Source organism: Sander vitreus, chromosome 10 (genome assembly GCF_031162955.1).
Source record: "Sander vitreus isolate 19-12246 chromosome 10, sanVit1, whole genome shotgun sequence".
Classification (NCBI taxonomy): domain Eukaryota; kingdom Metazoa; phylum Chordata; class Actinopteri; order Perciformes; family Percidae; genus Sander; species Sander vitreus.
In genome coordinates, this window is record NC_135864.1 from 31,088,125 (window position 1) to 31,101,769 (window position 13,645).

General features: G+C 40.4%; 1 protein-coding gene across 3 annotated transcripts in view; it reads left to right on the plus strand.

The window, feature by feature from the left end:
• The first annotated feature begins 11,256 nt into the window (after nucleotides 1-11,256).
• Nucleotides 11,257-13,645, plus strand: part of LOC144524681 (matrix-remodeling-associated protein 5) — a 36,654-nt gene continuing 34,265 nt past the window's right edge. For all 3 annotated transcript variants that reach the window (XM_078261113.1, XM_078261112.1, XM_078261114.1), the window contains exon 1: nucleotides 11,257-11,796. The gene's annotated coding sequence lies outside the window, so the exon portion shown is untranslated. The remainder of the gene's footprint in view (nucleotides 11,797-13,645) is intronic.

Here is a 13,645-nt window from a genome sequence, read left to right on the forward strand (position 1 = left end):
CAGCAAATGATATGCACTGTGTTGTGTAATAAAGGCCAGTTTTACGCCGTGACCCAGCAAATTGTTGACTCACAAAAAAACACCCACATCAAGGATCTTTGTATCGAATCCTATATGGACTCTGAAGCGACCAATCAATAGCGATTTGACTGATTCTCCAAAGCCTAACTTGTGCTAGCAGTACTTTGCTTCTAACTTATCATTGATCCTGTAGAGTAGACTGTCAGAAACTCTGTCTTGCACATTTTATAATTCAATAACAGCGTACCTGATGCAGCACACAGGTGTGTGTGTGTGTGTGTGTGTGTGTGTGTGTGTGCTTAACTATATTTGTGGGGTCTGCACAGCTTTGTGGGGCCAAAATGCTGGACCCCACAAGTTTAAAGGTCTGTTTGAGGGTTAAGACTTGGTTTTAGGATTAGGGTTAGAATGAGGTTCTGGTTAGGGTGAGGGTAAGGGTTAAGGTTAGGCATTTAGTTGTGATGGTTAAGGTTAGGGTAAGGGGCTAGGGAATGCGTTATGTCAATGGCGGGTCCCCACAAAGATAGTGACACAAACCTGTGTGGGTGTGTGTATAGACTCAGTCCTTGCTGCAGCGCCCCCCCTCACCCCGTCTCCTTTCTTGTTATCAACTGCAACCCAAAATGTGATCTTTGAAAAAAACACAGAAACAGCAGTGTGCAACTTAAATTGTGGACTGTGAACACTAGAATAGGTTTTTGTGTGACTATAGGGAGGAATTAAATTGACTGAAGAAGACAAGCTGCTAATACTTTGAGGAATATCACGGGCATGAGTAACATCGAGCTTTATGAAACAAAGGGTAACCTGTTGAAGCAGGCAGAGCTGACAGTTGTTTGGACGTGATCACCAATCTAGAGAAACTGTCAGGAGAATTTTTAATAAAAGGATATATCTTTTATTTATCAGATCTTGCCTTTATGTAATTGCTTGTGAACTATGCACACGTTATGATACCTGATCAGCTTACAAACAAGCAGTTTGTCTCGTCATATGAGCTCTTCTCGAATGGGACCTGGCTTTTCAGGGTACAAAAGGTATGCTGAAGAAATGTCAACTAGATATTGTTTAAAAATGTTTTAATTGTGATGGATGTACCGTAAAGTCCGCATGGTACAGAAATGTCCCACACAGTGACCTAATGCTTTGTGTCATTTCCACATAATGCTAATAATCAGATTTTGATAGATTATTAGCAAATATCTGAAAGGTTTTAACCTTCATAAAATCAGAGATTGAGCCAATTACAAAGTTGTCTTTAGGCACATGGGTGGATTCATTTTTACAGCTGACTCATGTAATTTGCCATCGCCATCATTTTCAAGGGCTTGTTTGGCCATGAGTGGAGACACATCGTCTATCTTTATATACTGTCTATGACTTCAACACGACAGCATTAGTTTTTAGGGGGGAAAAACTGTATTTACAAGCTTTTTCCACAGTTTTCATTCGCATCTTGCGATTCGACTGCTATCAAGTGGGAGCCATTGGACAGCCGCAGAAAAATTGAGGCCATTCACGTCCGACAGCAGAGACGGATATATATATATATATAACAGTCTGTTCATCATGTGACCAAGTTCCATACTTAGGTCATGTGATGACAACTGAGTAAACTCCATGTGCTGAAGAAGACAAGAGATTTATTTGGTTAAATTACCATTTCTGTTGTCAAGAATGAATTGAAATATCAATAATACCAGTTGAAAACTTGTATTTGCTGACCTCCAGTGGTTTAACATGTTAAATTGCTGCAGTGATGTAGAGGTGTACTCACTGACTGTATAATATTAATGGACAGAGCATGTGTGACGTCACCCATTGGTTTGCGGAGAACTGCTATGAGTCGTCGAGTTTGCCGTTGCGGATGTGACGATTTTAGACGTGAGGGGGGGAGCCATAGACTGTTGGGTGGTATCCGACTGTGACGTTACCTGAGAGTTGGCAACGCTGCTTACACTCTACGTTACACACTTTCACTGGCAATCTGGATGCAACTGCTGCTGAGAGCTAGCCTACATAATTCGAGGTAAGATTTAGCTTCGCTAGGTTTTAAATATATCTTTGTCCAATAGCTATATTACATATAAGACAGGCCGCGGACTGTCATTGACATCATAGCCGCGCCCTGAAACCTTAGCGTCGATTTTAAAATCGACGAGACCATAATTCAAAAAATGAACATCATTCTGCATTTGTCAAGGGTAGATGTAGATGAGTAGTCCTGAGCAGGTGGAAACACTCAGAATGAGTCGGAGATGAAGTTGAAGAGATGGGATTTTTATTATTTCATTCCCAATTAAGGCCACGGAGGCAAAATAGTGACACAAAAATTAACAAAATTATGGAAAGCAAAAAATATATTTTCAAAAAAATAAAGTAAATTGACTTGGGAGTCAAAACAATCACAGAATATTAACAATTGTTCACTAGTTGACCTTAAATCAAGTCATCACTCTGAGGACATCCAACAGACTTACGTCCTACTCCCTCAAGTATTCCGACAGCTCTCCCTTTTCAGAGCAAATACAACTGCTACTCTTTATAGCCTGAAGCCCGCCCCTCAAATTGGAACATACCAACACAATACAATGCAGGGGTGGCTCAGGTGAATAGACAGTAAAAGGCTCAAAACGGTCAAAATGAATACATCTATCAGGCTAGACATTTACCGAAGATTATTTACATGATTCAGAAAACATTTCACAAAGCCACAAGATAACTTGACGGCTAATAAAATAATGACTTCAAAATTACGGTTCACTTCCTGTTATCCCGGAAGTCCCAACCTCATTTAAACCTGAGGATTGCGGCAAACTTTCCCTTATAACAAAGAGCGCACATGCTGGTAAGACAAAGGTCCTGTTACCCTCTATTAGCTTTTAAACTCAATAAACAGACACTAAATAACAAAGACATACGGGTTGCGTGATTATTCTAACTCGACATGTTTGTGAAATAAACTGTATGGTTTTGAAACAATAGAGAATGATGTATTGATGGATGTTGCTATAGCATTTAAATCACAGCAGAATTAGATGTTAAATATGTTAAAATTTGTTATGCAAGAAAACTACGGGATTCCTATGTGGAATTAGATGAATGAATGGCTATGTTTAACGAAACGTATGAACCCAGTATGATAAGTAACAGAGCATATTGACACGCTAACAAAACATATACCGGCAACATTTACACTCAGTCTTTGAGAGAAAATAAGTAGCGCGTCGCTACGGTGGCGGCAGCCATGCGCCCCGTCACAGTATTGCAGAAGACTTAAAACTAGCGATTGAGAGCATAAATTCATTATGAAAATGGTTACTGAGGTAATAAATCAAGTGAGAAGTGGGTCACTTTCTCATAGAGTTCTACAGAAACTGACCTCCTTTTGCAACCGCACGTGTCGCCCCCAGCTGGAATTGAGGCAGAATGCAGGTTTAAGGCACTTCCGCATTTGCAGTACTGAACCGGATGCTTTGTCCATTACAGTAATATTTACAGTCTATAGGTGTACTCCAGGGCGTGCCAGTACACTGTGACATCACTGTTGGGCGTGGCTAAAGGTGCTACATACCACAGTTATGATCACACCGACAACAGACTTTACATTTTCAACCAGACAGGGCAGGGCATGTTGTTAAAGCTGAGGTAGGCTTTTTTTGTTTTGCTGTCATTTGGCAAAAGAATTGATAAAATCCTTTTAGCATGTTGTGGTTCAAGTAGTCTAAGATAAAAATAGACTTCTGCACCTCCTCCTGGCTCTGTTTTTTAGGCTTTAGAGAATCTAGCCCGTGACGAGAGACTTTGGCCAATCACAGGTCATTTTTAGAGAGAGAGCATTCCTACTGGCTGTTCTACAAATGCACGTCCCTTCAGATGGTGAAAGTCTGATTCAATGGTCGAAAATCCTGCAGAAAGCATTATTCCAGCATTGGCAACAGCTGCCTTCACTGCAAAGCAACCTAAACACAGGGAGATGGACTTATCAAAAAGACATTAAAAGCAATAAAACGTGCTAAAGGATCACAGCTGCGGCTAAACCTCACTGCTTAGGCATAGATGGTTTGGAACCGAGATACCCAAGCTCAGTGTAATTTCCTATACCTGCGTCATGTGGGCCCGCCACTGCCATGCCTCTTTAGTAGACTAGTGGCAGGTCCTGAGTGTTTTGATTCCAATGGGAGAAGTGAATGTGAACACAGACTATGAGCTATTCTTTCGCCCCATAGTCACCGTTGTAAATACTGGACCCGTTGGTCACAAGCCACATATCTCCAGAACATCAGCGATATGGGTTTCACCTGCAGGGAGTATGCACACTCAATCACATCTATGCATTGACCTTAAGTTGTATTTTTAGTTTGATTTGTAGAAGTTGTGACTTTTCACAGTCATCTTTCTCAAATGTAGTTCTGTTTCCCTTAAAAAGCAGAAACCTGAGCTCTTGGAAACAATAGTTATACCCTGCAAATGGAGAACATTAATGTTTTATGGTCCATCGGTTGATAGAATCTTGGCTCAGTAACGGAGCGAGCGAATGAGAAGACAGACAGTGCGTGACAAGAGCTTGCGAGAAATAGCTGAGAAACATACAGGTGCTTCAGGTCCTTCTGTCTCGCTGCTGACAAATCAACACAGCTGGGCTGGATAATCCATTGGAAGTACTGGGAGGATGGTGGACATCAGAGGCCCCATAAAGACAGTATTAGAGAGAAAGAAGAGGAGGAAACCCTTGAGAACACAAACACGCCATCATGTATCATCTGTAATCTGTGGACTGACATATTTTCAGTGGCAGCTTTCAAGTTAAGATCGGGTATCACGCTTGCAGCTTTCTCTGTGAACCTTAAAGAACCCCGGAATTATGTTTGATTTATAGCCATATGGCAAGTGAGGTCCAAGATGTTGATATTGATTAAAGTATTTTGTTGAAGTATTTATGGAGTGATGATATTCTGCATGACAAAATGTGATCATATGCACTTTTTGTAGGAAGTTTGGATTTTAAAGAATTAAATTCCATGCACGTACTAAGCATGAGTTTTTCATCTTGGTTGAAGCTTTGCCATTAAAGGACAAATCCGGCAGCAAAATGAACCTATGGGTTAATAACACGTGTACCGAGTCGACCGTTTTCTGGGATATGACGAACGACGTGCAACCAGTAACCAGTAACATAGCTCAAGCACGGTGTTCGTCGTTCAATTGGCCGTGACTGTTTTCCCAAGATGGTGCCCGCCTGTATACGTGAACGGCACTGTCTTTATAAACTATCTGTTTAATAAACTGTCTGTACACTTAGAAAGTTCTCAATGCTTCGGTTTACATGTAGGGACCCTCATCATGCTACCGTGGAAGTGTGGTGCTATTTTGAGCCTCGTCAGTGGTATAGAAATAGTGATTTCTTTTTACTTTACCCTTGCCCCAACGACTAGCTTTATAAGCTAATTAGCAATAAAAACGTTCGATTAGCATGAAAACATATCCCAGAGAACAGTCCAGAGAACAAAATCCAGTGAAATGAAAATAATGTAGGAGGTCTAAGTTATATATCTTTTTTTTAAATCTCCATTGTATCAAACCCCATTTTTGATACTGATTTCGATTTTTTTCTACAATGGTCATTCAGTGCATTTGAACCTGCCACTCTAAACAGTAGGTTTTTTGTCGTTATTGGCGGTGGCTGCTTTTCCTGTCCGCAATCAATAGGTCGTGCCCACCAGACGACAACACGGGCATACTGGGCAGGTGCCAACACACAGACTTTATTTGAACTTTTATATTATAACCTTAAGTATTCTGTATCAACATTTGCAGGATAATTGCGCCGGATGACCCTCACCTTCTGCTCTCTGTCTTTTGCCGTTCTCAAAATCCATTTGCTTCGGGAACCAACAAGCTACAAATTGAAAATGGCAACAACAACAAAAATATTTTTTCGTGCAATAAGGCAAGCCTGCTCAGTTCTTTCGGGGAATGATTGTAAAGATTTACAACTCTCTAACTGGGACGTTGTGGGACCGATTGGTGGGGATTTGCTATGGACAAAATACACACGGCGATACACTAGTAAGAGCAAATTACGTTTAACCATGTTTCCAGCTCATTTAAATAGCTCACGTTACTGTATTGTGTGAACAGTTAACTTCATTTAGTATTGTATGTGGCGTTTTCTTTTGAGGGGTGCAAATTTTCCACCAAATCTGATCTCTGCAGGGTAAATCCAGACAGATAGCTAGACTATCTGTAGAATCTGCAGACTGATCTCATTAAGTGGCGTATGTATGACACGCCAATTCATATGCCATTTTGGCGTGTTATTAAGATGCATAATCGCTTTTTAGCGTGTTTATCAGCGCCGTTTGGCCTCCATTGACCTATATTACAATGTGAATTATCGCTGTAACAAGTAGTATGAAAGGATGGAAGAGGTTGGTTGGGGTGGTGGATGGGTAAAACACAGAATTTTCACCCAGGAGAGCTGGGATTGTGTCCCGCGTGTGGCGTTTAATAAAGCCTTCCCCAATGTTCTTTTCCTAAACCCAACCGTTTGTTTTCCTAAGCGTGTGACGTTGGTCACCGTCGTTTCTTTGTCGTTTTTTTGTGTTACTAAAGCCTTTCCCAATGTTCTTTTCCTAAACCCAACCTTTTTTTGTTTTTTTTTACATGCGTGACGTTGTTCTCGCTATAGCATGGCACGTTCTTGCGATAACATGCAGCGTGTATGTTTATATCCGCTGTATACAGCGTAGACATACACGCGGATAGCTCAAAATGCGTACAGATAACACGCCACGTTGGAATCTGAGTGTTCTGTTGCACGACTAAAACAACATTTGAACATACACATGTTCCACCAAAACAAGTTCTTTCCCGAGGCTATTTTGCAGTGGCACCGTGGCTCCGCTCGGCGCTTAGCACCGCCCAAGACGAAGTAGTCACGCATACTAATTGGAAGAAATTGACGGACCCTGTGGTGTGTCATGGAGAAAAGAAAAAAAATAATTTGTATGTGTTAGTAATTCATGCTCTTAATTTAATAACTGGTGCACATAAAAATGATCTGTCTGATGTCATGTCTATGGGGGTATTTTAGAGGGGGTTTCTGCTTTCCATGAGAGAGACAAAGTAAGTTAACAATCAACACAGGTTTAGTGCCAGAGCTGGATATTGCTACATCAGAGCGCCATCAGTTGAATCAAGAAATCGGTTGAGCCACAGTCAACAAGTGTCTAATCCACTGGTTAATATTTGGAATGAAGCCTCTCCTGCACTAAAGCCACTCAAAATAAACTAGAGAGGTCCTTTTCAAAGGGGATAGGCTTTGAAATCTGCTTATCCGCCTACAGGACTGCAATAGACGGTAAAGAGAAACAAAGAGAGAGAGCAGGCAGATTATAGAAATATGGAGCTGGAGAGATTAAGTAGAGAGAAAGACTGTATGATAAAGTTTGGGACCCACGGGGAGAGATTTAAAAGGAACGACCTACATCACAGGCAGGTTAAGACAGAATAATATAACTGTTCCCTGAACTTTTAGCTCAGGGTCACAATAAAGTAAATTCAAATATACACTTAGGCCGATAACCAGTGGCAGATAGAGAACGTGGTAAATGGCTGAGCTGAGCAGGATCTATCTGTCTATCTGTCTATCTATCTATCTGTCTGTCTATGCTTTGTGCTATATGTGTGTGTGTGTGTGTGTGTGTGCGCGCGTGCGTGCGTGCGATTGCTTGCAACTGTATTAGAAAAATGTGGCACAAGAATGCCAGTGAGATTTGGCCCATGGAACTGGCATCACTCGCCATCATTACTGTGATGATTGAAGTGTGTGTGTGTGTGTGTGTGTGTGTGTACAATAGTGTTGGATACCAGAAAAGTGCAAAGGGAAAGTGCTGAGTGATGTCAAAGTGTGGTTGTCTCCTGTTTGAGACAACTAAGGATTAGAAAAGAATGAAAGAATTCATGTAGTAAAGCTGGCACACGTCTGATGAAAAACGTCACTCGATCCAAATGCATCATTTTTTCATCTAAATATAGTGAGCCCTCTTTTGGTATGAATGCCTTTCTATTCTGTCGAGATGTCGAGTTACATCTTGTATTCAATCTGACATTGTGTTCATGTGCCATTTAGTTTATTAGAAACGTGCCAAATTAAGAGTTGTTAGTTCTTGAAATCGCTTGTCGCTATTTTTAGCACATTTATGGTCACTATCTTTCAGGCTCTGGTACAGGAAGATGATGTTCTCCTTCTTAATCAACTAAACTAAATCTATAAAGCTCTGTTTGGCTCTGTTGTCTTTCCAACCAGGGAAACGGCAGTTAATGGCCACACCTAATGTTAAATAACATTGCAGACGTGGGCAGCGAGATCTGGAACCAGGCAATCATGATAGATGAATCACCTCGAAAAAAATACTTCTGTCCTTTTGTGGGTGTCATTTTATTACAATGGTGGAATTTTTTAACAAAGCTCTTCAGCTGCTGTTGTAATGGTGACAAAGAATCATTACTCCTCAGAAAATACAAACTACTAGCAATTAATAATGTGAGCATATACCAGACTTGTTCATGTATAAATATGTGTACCTATCTCATGGCATTCCTAGCGCTTTTCCCGAATTTTCCACAAAATGATTCTTCACTCATACATGAACATTCACTCATATTCCACTAGACACTCTAAGTACTTTTACAGTACAGAGGATCATCTCTTTGGAACAACCTACTTCCATCACTACAATCGACATCAACATTTTTGTTATTTAAAGGTCCAATGTGTAGGAATTTCTCCCATCTAGCGTTGAGATCACATATCGCAATCGACTCTCTCGCCCCACGCAATTCAAAGTACGTATTACAGCTACGGTAGCCTTTCACGCTTGGGCGAAGAAGAAGACTCCTGCTCCTGAAATTTGGATTTTGAATACGTGTGGTCCTCCATGTTTTTCTTCTTCAAACTTGCCGGGGCCGGGAAGCTACGATACCCATTAGCAGCATTAGCAGCAGCTGTGAGTTTATCATGTGACAGCGAAAACGCGAAAGGCGGAGCAGTATATCCTGTATGTCCCTTACCGGCTAACGTATTTCAAGATGGAGCATGAATATGGAGCGTCTACCCCAGTTCATGCGAATGCAAATGTCATATTTGGAAGTGATGGTGGTGGTAGATATTCATGAAAAAGTTTGTGAACGAGCAACACAGAGTTTGATAATGAACAACTAAACACGTTACACACTGGACCTTTTTAAAAAGATCCAAAAATAACTTGAATTAGCAGGATTTCCTTGTAATGCATTTCAACTTCTATGTAAATTCTGCATTTCTATCTTTTTATATTACTGCTTAGCCTTAAAACCTTTTAAAGTATGACTATATTTAATAGGGGCGGTATCTTCATTTTAGCTTCTAAGTTGTCCTGCACAATGTTCAAATCTTTTCCTACATTTTTTTTGTGTCTTTTTATAGAAAAGCACATAAAAAAATACAAAAAAAACCTATTTTGGTATAGTCCACTGTTTGAAATATGGCTGAAAACATGTCAAATAAAGGAATCATTGGAAAACGATCCATTTTAAACACAAACACATGGGGAATAAACCCACAAACTGAACAACTGAACTGAACAAAAACTCTAAAACCTACCATGGAAACAAACAACCCGGGCTCACACCAGTTCGTGAAATGGTCACGTTATTTTGATTCATTGAGTCGTGTACAGATCACGGTTTTCTCGTTTATTTCGTGTACAGGTCACGAGTTTCGAACGTGACCATTTCACGAACTGCCATGACACTGGGCTGCTCTGGTGGGACGCAACAACGGGAAATGAAACGCCACACGCCGGCCACAACAACAGGACGGTTATGGTTAGGAAAAGAAGAATGGGGAAAGGAACCGTAACACGCAGGAGACGCCGACAACAACGGGACGGTTGTGGTTAGGAAGAGAATAACGCGGAAAGGAACTGCAACACGCGGGACGCAATCCCAGGTCTCCGGGGTGAAAGTCCTGTGTTGTTTGACCCATCCACCCCTCTGACCAACCTCCCTGCGCGGATTTTCAGCTTCTCAATACTACTCGCTACCGTAATCGTTCTGTGATCACCAAATATGCTTCCCATTGAAATACATTACTTTAAAATTCGTTCTCACCACACGAAGATAACGACATGAACGTGTCCTGTACACGAATCAATAGATTCAATAACGTGACCATTTCACGAACTGCCGTGAGACAGGACTGAGACAAACCAGTGTGAGACAAATGCAGTTAGATAGTGATAAACTGGTGGAATTAACTAATGTAATTGAAATACTCAAATGTACTTCTGGTGGAGGTTTGCTCCTCTCTACTGAAGCATTACATATTCATTATTCGTATCTTCTCAGGTTTAGTTAATTTTCCCCCCGAACAACTATATTAAATTTGTCGTCCAATATGGCGATGACGTGGGAACAAAAAGAAGAGAAAAAAACAAACCAAACAAAAAAACATATACCAACAGGCTTTTGATAAATGTTTGACAAGCCTTGGCTTGTGTACCACACATGAATGGCTTCATCTCTTTTTTTTCCTCTGACTGAAGTAAACTAAATAAAAGTTGGCGCATTAACAAAAGAGCTCTGTTCCAAAAACCTATTCATATAGATTTGTTTAGAGTTTGACTCCGGCAACAAATGAGCAGGTCTGCGACTTTAAGTGTTCCCAAATGTGAGCAATAAGATCAAACCTATTACACAGTCGACATGCAAAATGACTAAGACTCGTATTTAGCCGTTCCGTGCCACCAGTCATGTTATGAAAAGCCCAGACTTTACATTTCTACATGACAAAAAAACAGTTTTCAACCCTGTAAACTGCTATCAACACAGACAAAGTATGGTGCTACGGTGTTTCAACGCTGGAGGTATTATGTATAGTATCAGGGCTTAAAAGACAAATGGACTGTGAAGATCTTCCCATCCTGTTGGATTCACTGTAGATGTTAATGAGGGCAGCTCACATGAATGATACTGACTGCCTGCCAACTTTTTGCAAAGTACGCGTCAGTGTATGTAGCTCCCGGCACCTGGCTCCATATCTACAGTATAGGCAGATTATTATAATTGGCTAATCTGTATTCAAACACCGAAATGTATCTCAAGAGAGGAGGAGGGAGGTGGAGGGTGCTGGAAAGGTGAAAAGCGTGTGAAGAGAAAAACAGGCAGAGAGAGGAAAGAGAGAGAGAGAGAGAGAGAGAGAGAGAGAGGACACAAACACAGAGCAGTGAGAAAGTAAGAAAACAGTGAAAAGGAAAGTGATAATGTTTCCACCAGGATCGCCTGTGTGAAATGGAAGTCAAGAGTCTCAAAGAGGGAGAGGAGATGAATGGAGGGGGTAAAGGAAGGAGCGTAGGTGTAAAAAGGGGATGGAGAAGCAGCATTCCTGACCGCACACTTACAGAACGGGACGAGAACGAGGGAAAGAAGTTAATCTGAAATCCAGATGCTTTACGGACCAACAGAGGGTCAAAACACACACACACACACACACACACACATACAAAGTGCTCCATCCCTTCTCCTGCTCTCTTTCACAGACCTCGAGACCTCAGTGGCTTTACAAGTCAGCAAACATCCACAGGACCAAAGCATCAACTGAATACTTTTTTACGCCTGTTTTTCTTGTAAAACTGTAACTTTCCAGCCTGCAGTGAAAACTAAAGGACTTGTTTTGGGATCTATTTTGTACTTACAACTGTTTATTCTTTCCCCTTCTGGAGGCATTTCCAGGTGAGTCTCTTGTGGTCTCTATAATGAGAATGTGTTAAATGCTCCCAGATGTAAAAGTAACTTTAACAGAGGCTGTTGTTTGAATTAAGGTTTACGTTTTCTGTGCAGATCTGTGATTTTTAAAACCGAGATGCTCATTTAAAAAACAAACAAAAAAAAACTCACATGTTGCAACCTCCCGAATGTAGGTAGATAGACTGAGTCATTATCGAGAGTTAACTGACAGATGTTGATGTATGGCTGGTGATGACTAATTGTCCTCATTAAAAAGTGTCAGTTAAATTATGTAAGGTCGTCTAATGAGTGTCAAAAGGTTGCAATAGTGACAGTTTTAGAGCCATAGATGTCTTTGCAACATCGAGGAATGCCATCCTGCTTTGAAATGTGATTTCAGACTGTGTGGTTGGTGTCCCAGTAACTCTGTTGATTGACTTGTGTTCAGTAGAATTAGGAGAACAGTCCAGTGCTGTTTATTTAGTGCTGTCTTTGTCCTATTGGGAAAACTGTGAAAATAGAGCTGTTTTCAAAAGCTCTTGTACTTTTCTGATCTAAATGAAACCTATTTTGCCCACCGCAAAAAGGCTGCACAAAATTCTGATATTATGTTCATAGAGCATCTGAAAATGCAAATATTTATGTTATATACTGTGCAACACATAAATCTCTGTCAAGCACAGCGTATTGCTGGGAAAGTTTGTTTACTTTAACCAGGTCTCTTGGCGATGGGCATTTCAGTCATATTGGTACCATTGAGCACTTCAGGCAAACAGACGCTCTGTATAAATACTCTTAAGTATTTACTAGCTACATGCAGCTTTGTTTTAAGGGGCCAAACTTTCAGTTATAATAAGCTACAGGCAAAAGAGAGCTTGCCCGACTTTGCCTAGACAGTACAAAGTATTTTAGATTTACTTAAAAGCCACCTGAGCCATGCTAAAACTTTGAGAGATTTACAGCCAATACTTTGAGAAAGGAATTCTCAAAGGAATCTGCCCATTAAAAAGGTTAGGTGATTAATTTACATCCAGGTCAGAGTATTTTGTTTCTTATCCCATGTAGTCGGTGTAAGTGAAAACAAAGAAAGGACATTTGTTACATATTTTTACCTTTACAGTTTTTATAACGTCCATAAATAAAATAGACTTCTAAAACCAAATTGGACTCTTATTTACCCTCAGAAGTCTCTAAAGAATATGAAAAAGTAATGTCGCTATACCATAAACTAGACGTGGAATAAAGTGAGTCATAAAGTAAATAAAGTGTAACTCCTCTGAATATTATAAACATAAATATTCCAAAAATGTCTGTCAATCATAAAACATAGCTGTTCAACAAGGTTGATATTCGATAGCAGTCTTATGTTGAAAGAGATTTCTGAATGAGTATATATGGGCAGCACATTATATTACAGACTTGCATGCAAACATATGGGAATCATATTGTAGTCTTCTCTTGACATGTGTTATCTTGAATAGAGCAGCTGTGACTTGGCTGGCAGTCAGCTTAATGCTTTGGACATAAAGCTGTATTGGCCTCACTCAGACATTCTTAAAGGAATGCAGCATGTATTAAAGAGACTGCTTGGGCTTTTGATCAGGTTTTATTGATTTTTAATCTGGTTTTATTGATTAAGTATAGACACCAAAAATTGCCAAGAGTGGTTGGTAGATAATTGACTGGTGGTGCTGCGTGCCGGCGCCATATTGGCTTAACATGGTAATGTTTTTCTTTACTGCAATTATTATTCCGGTTACAATGTGTTTTAGGCTGTGAGATATAGTATGTCTTGCTCGTGATAGGAACTGTATAGTTGACTCTTAGTTCCGCTCCTACTTATGTGCTAGCATAA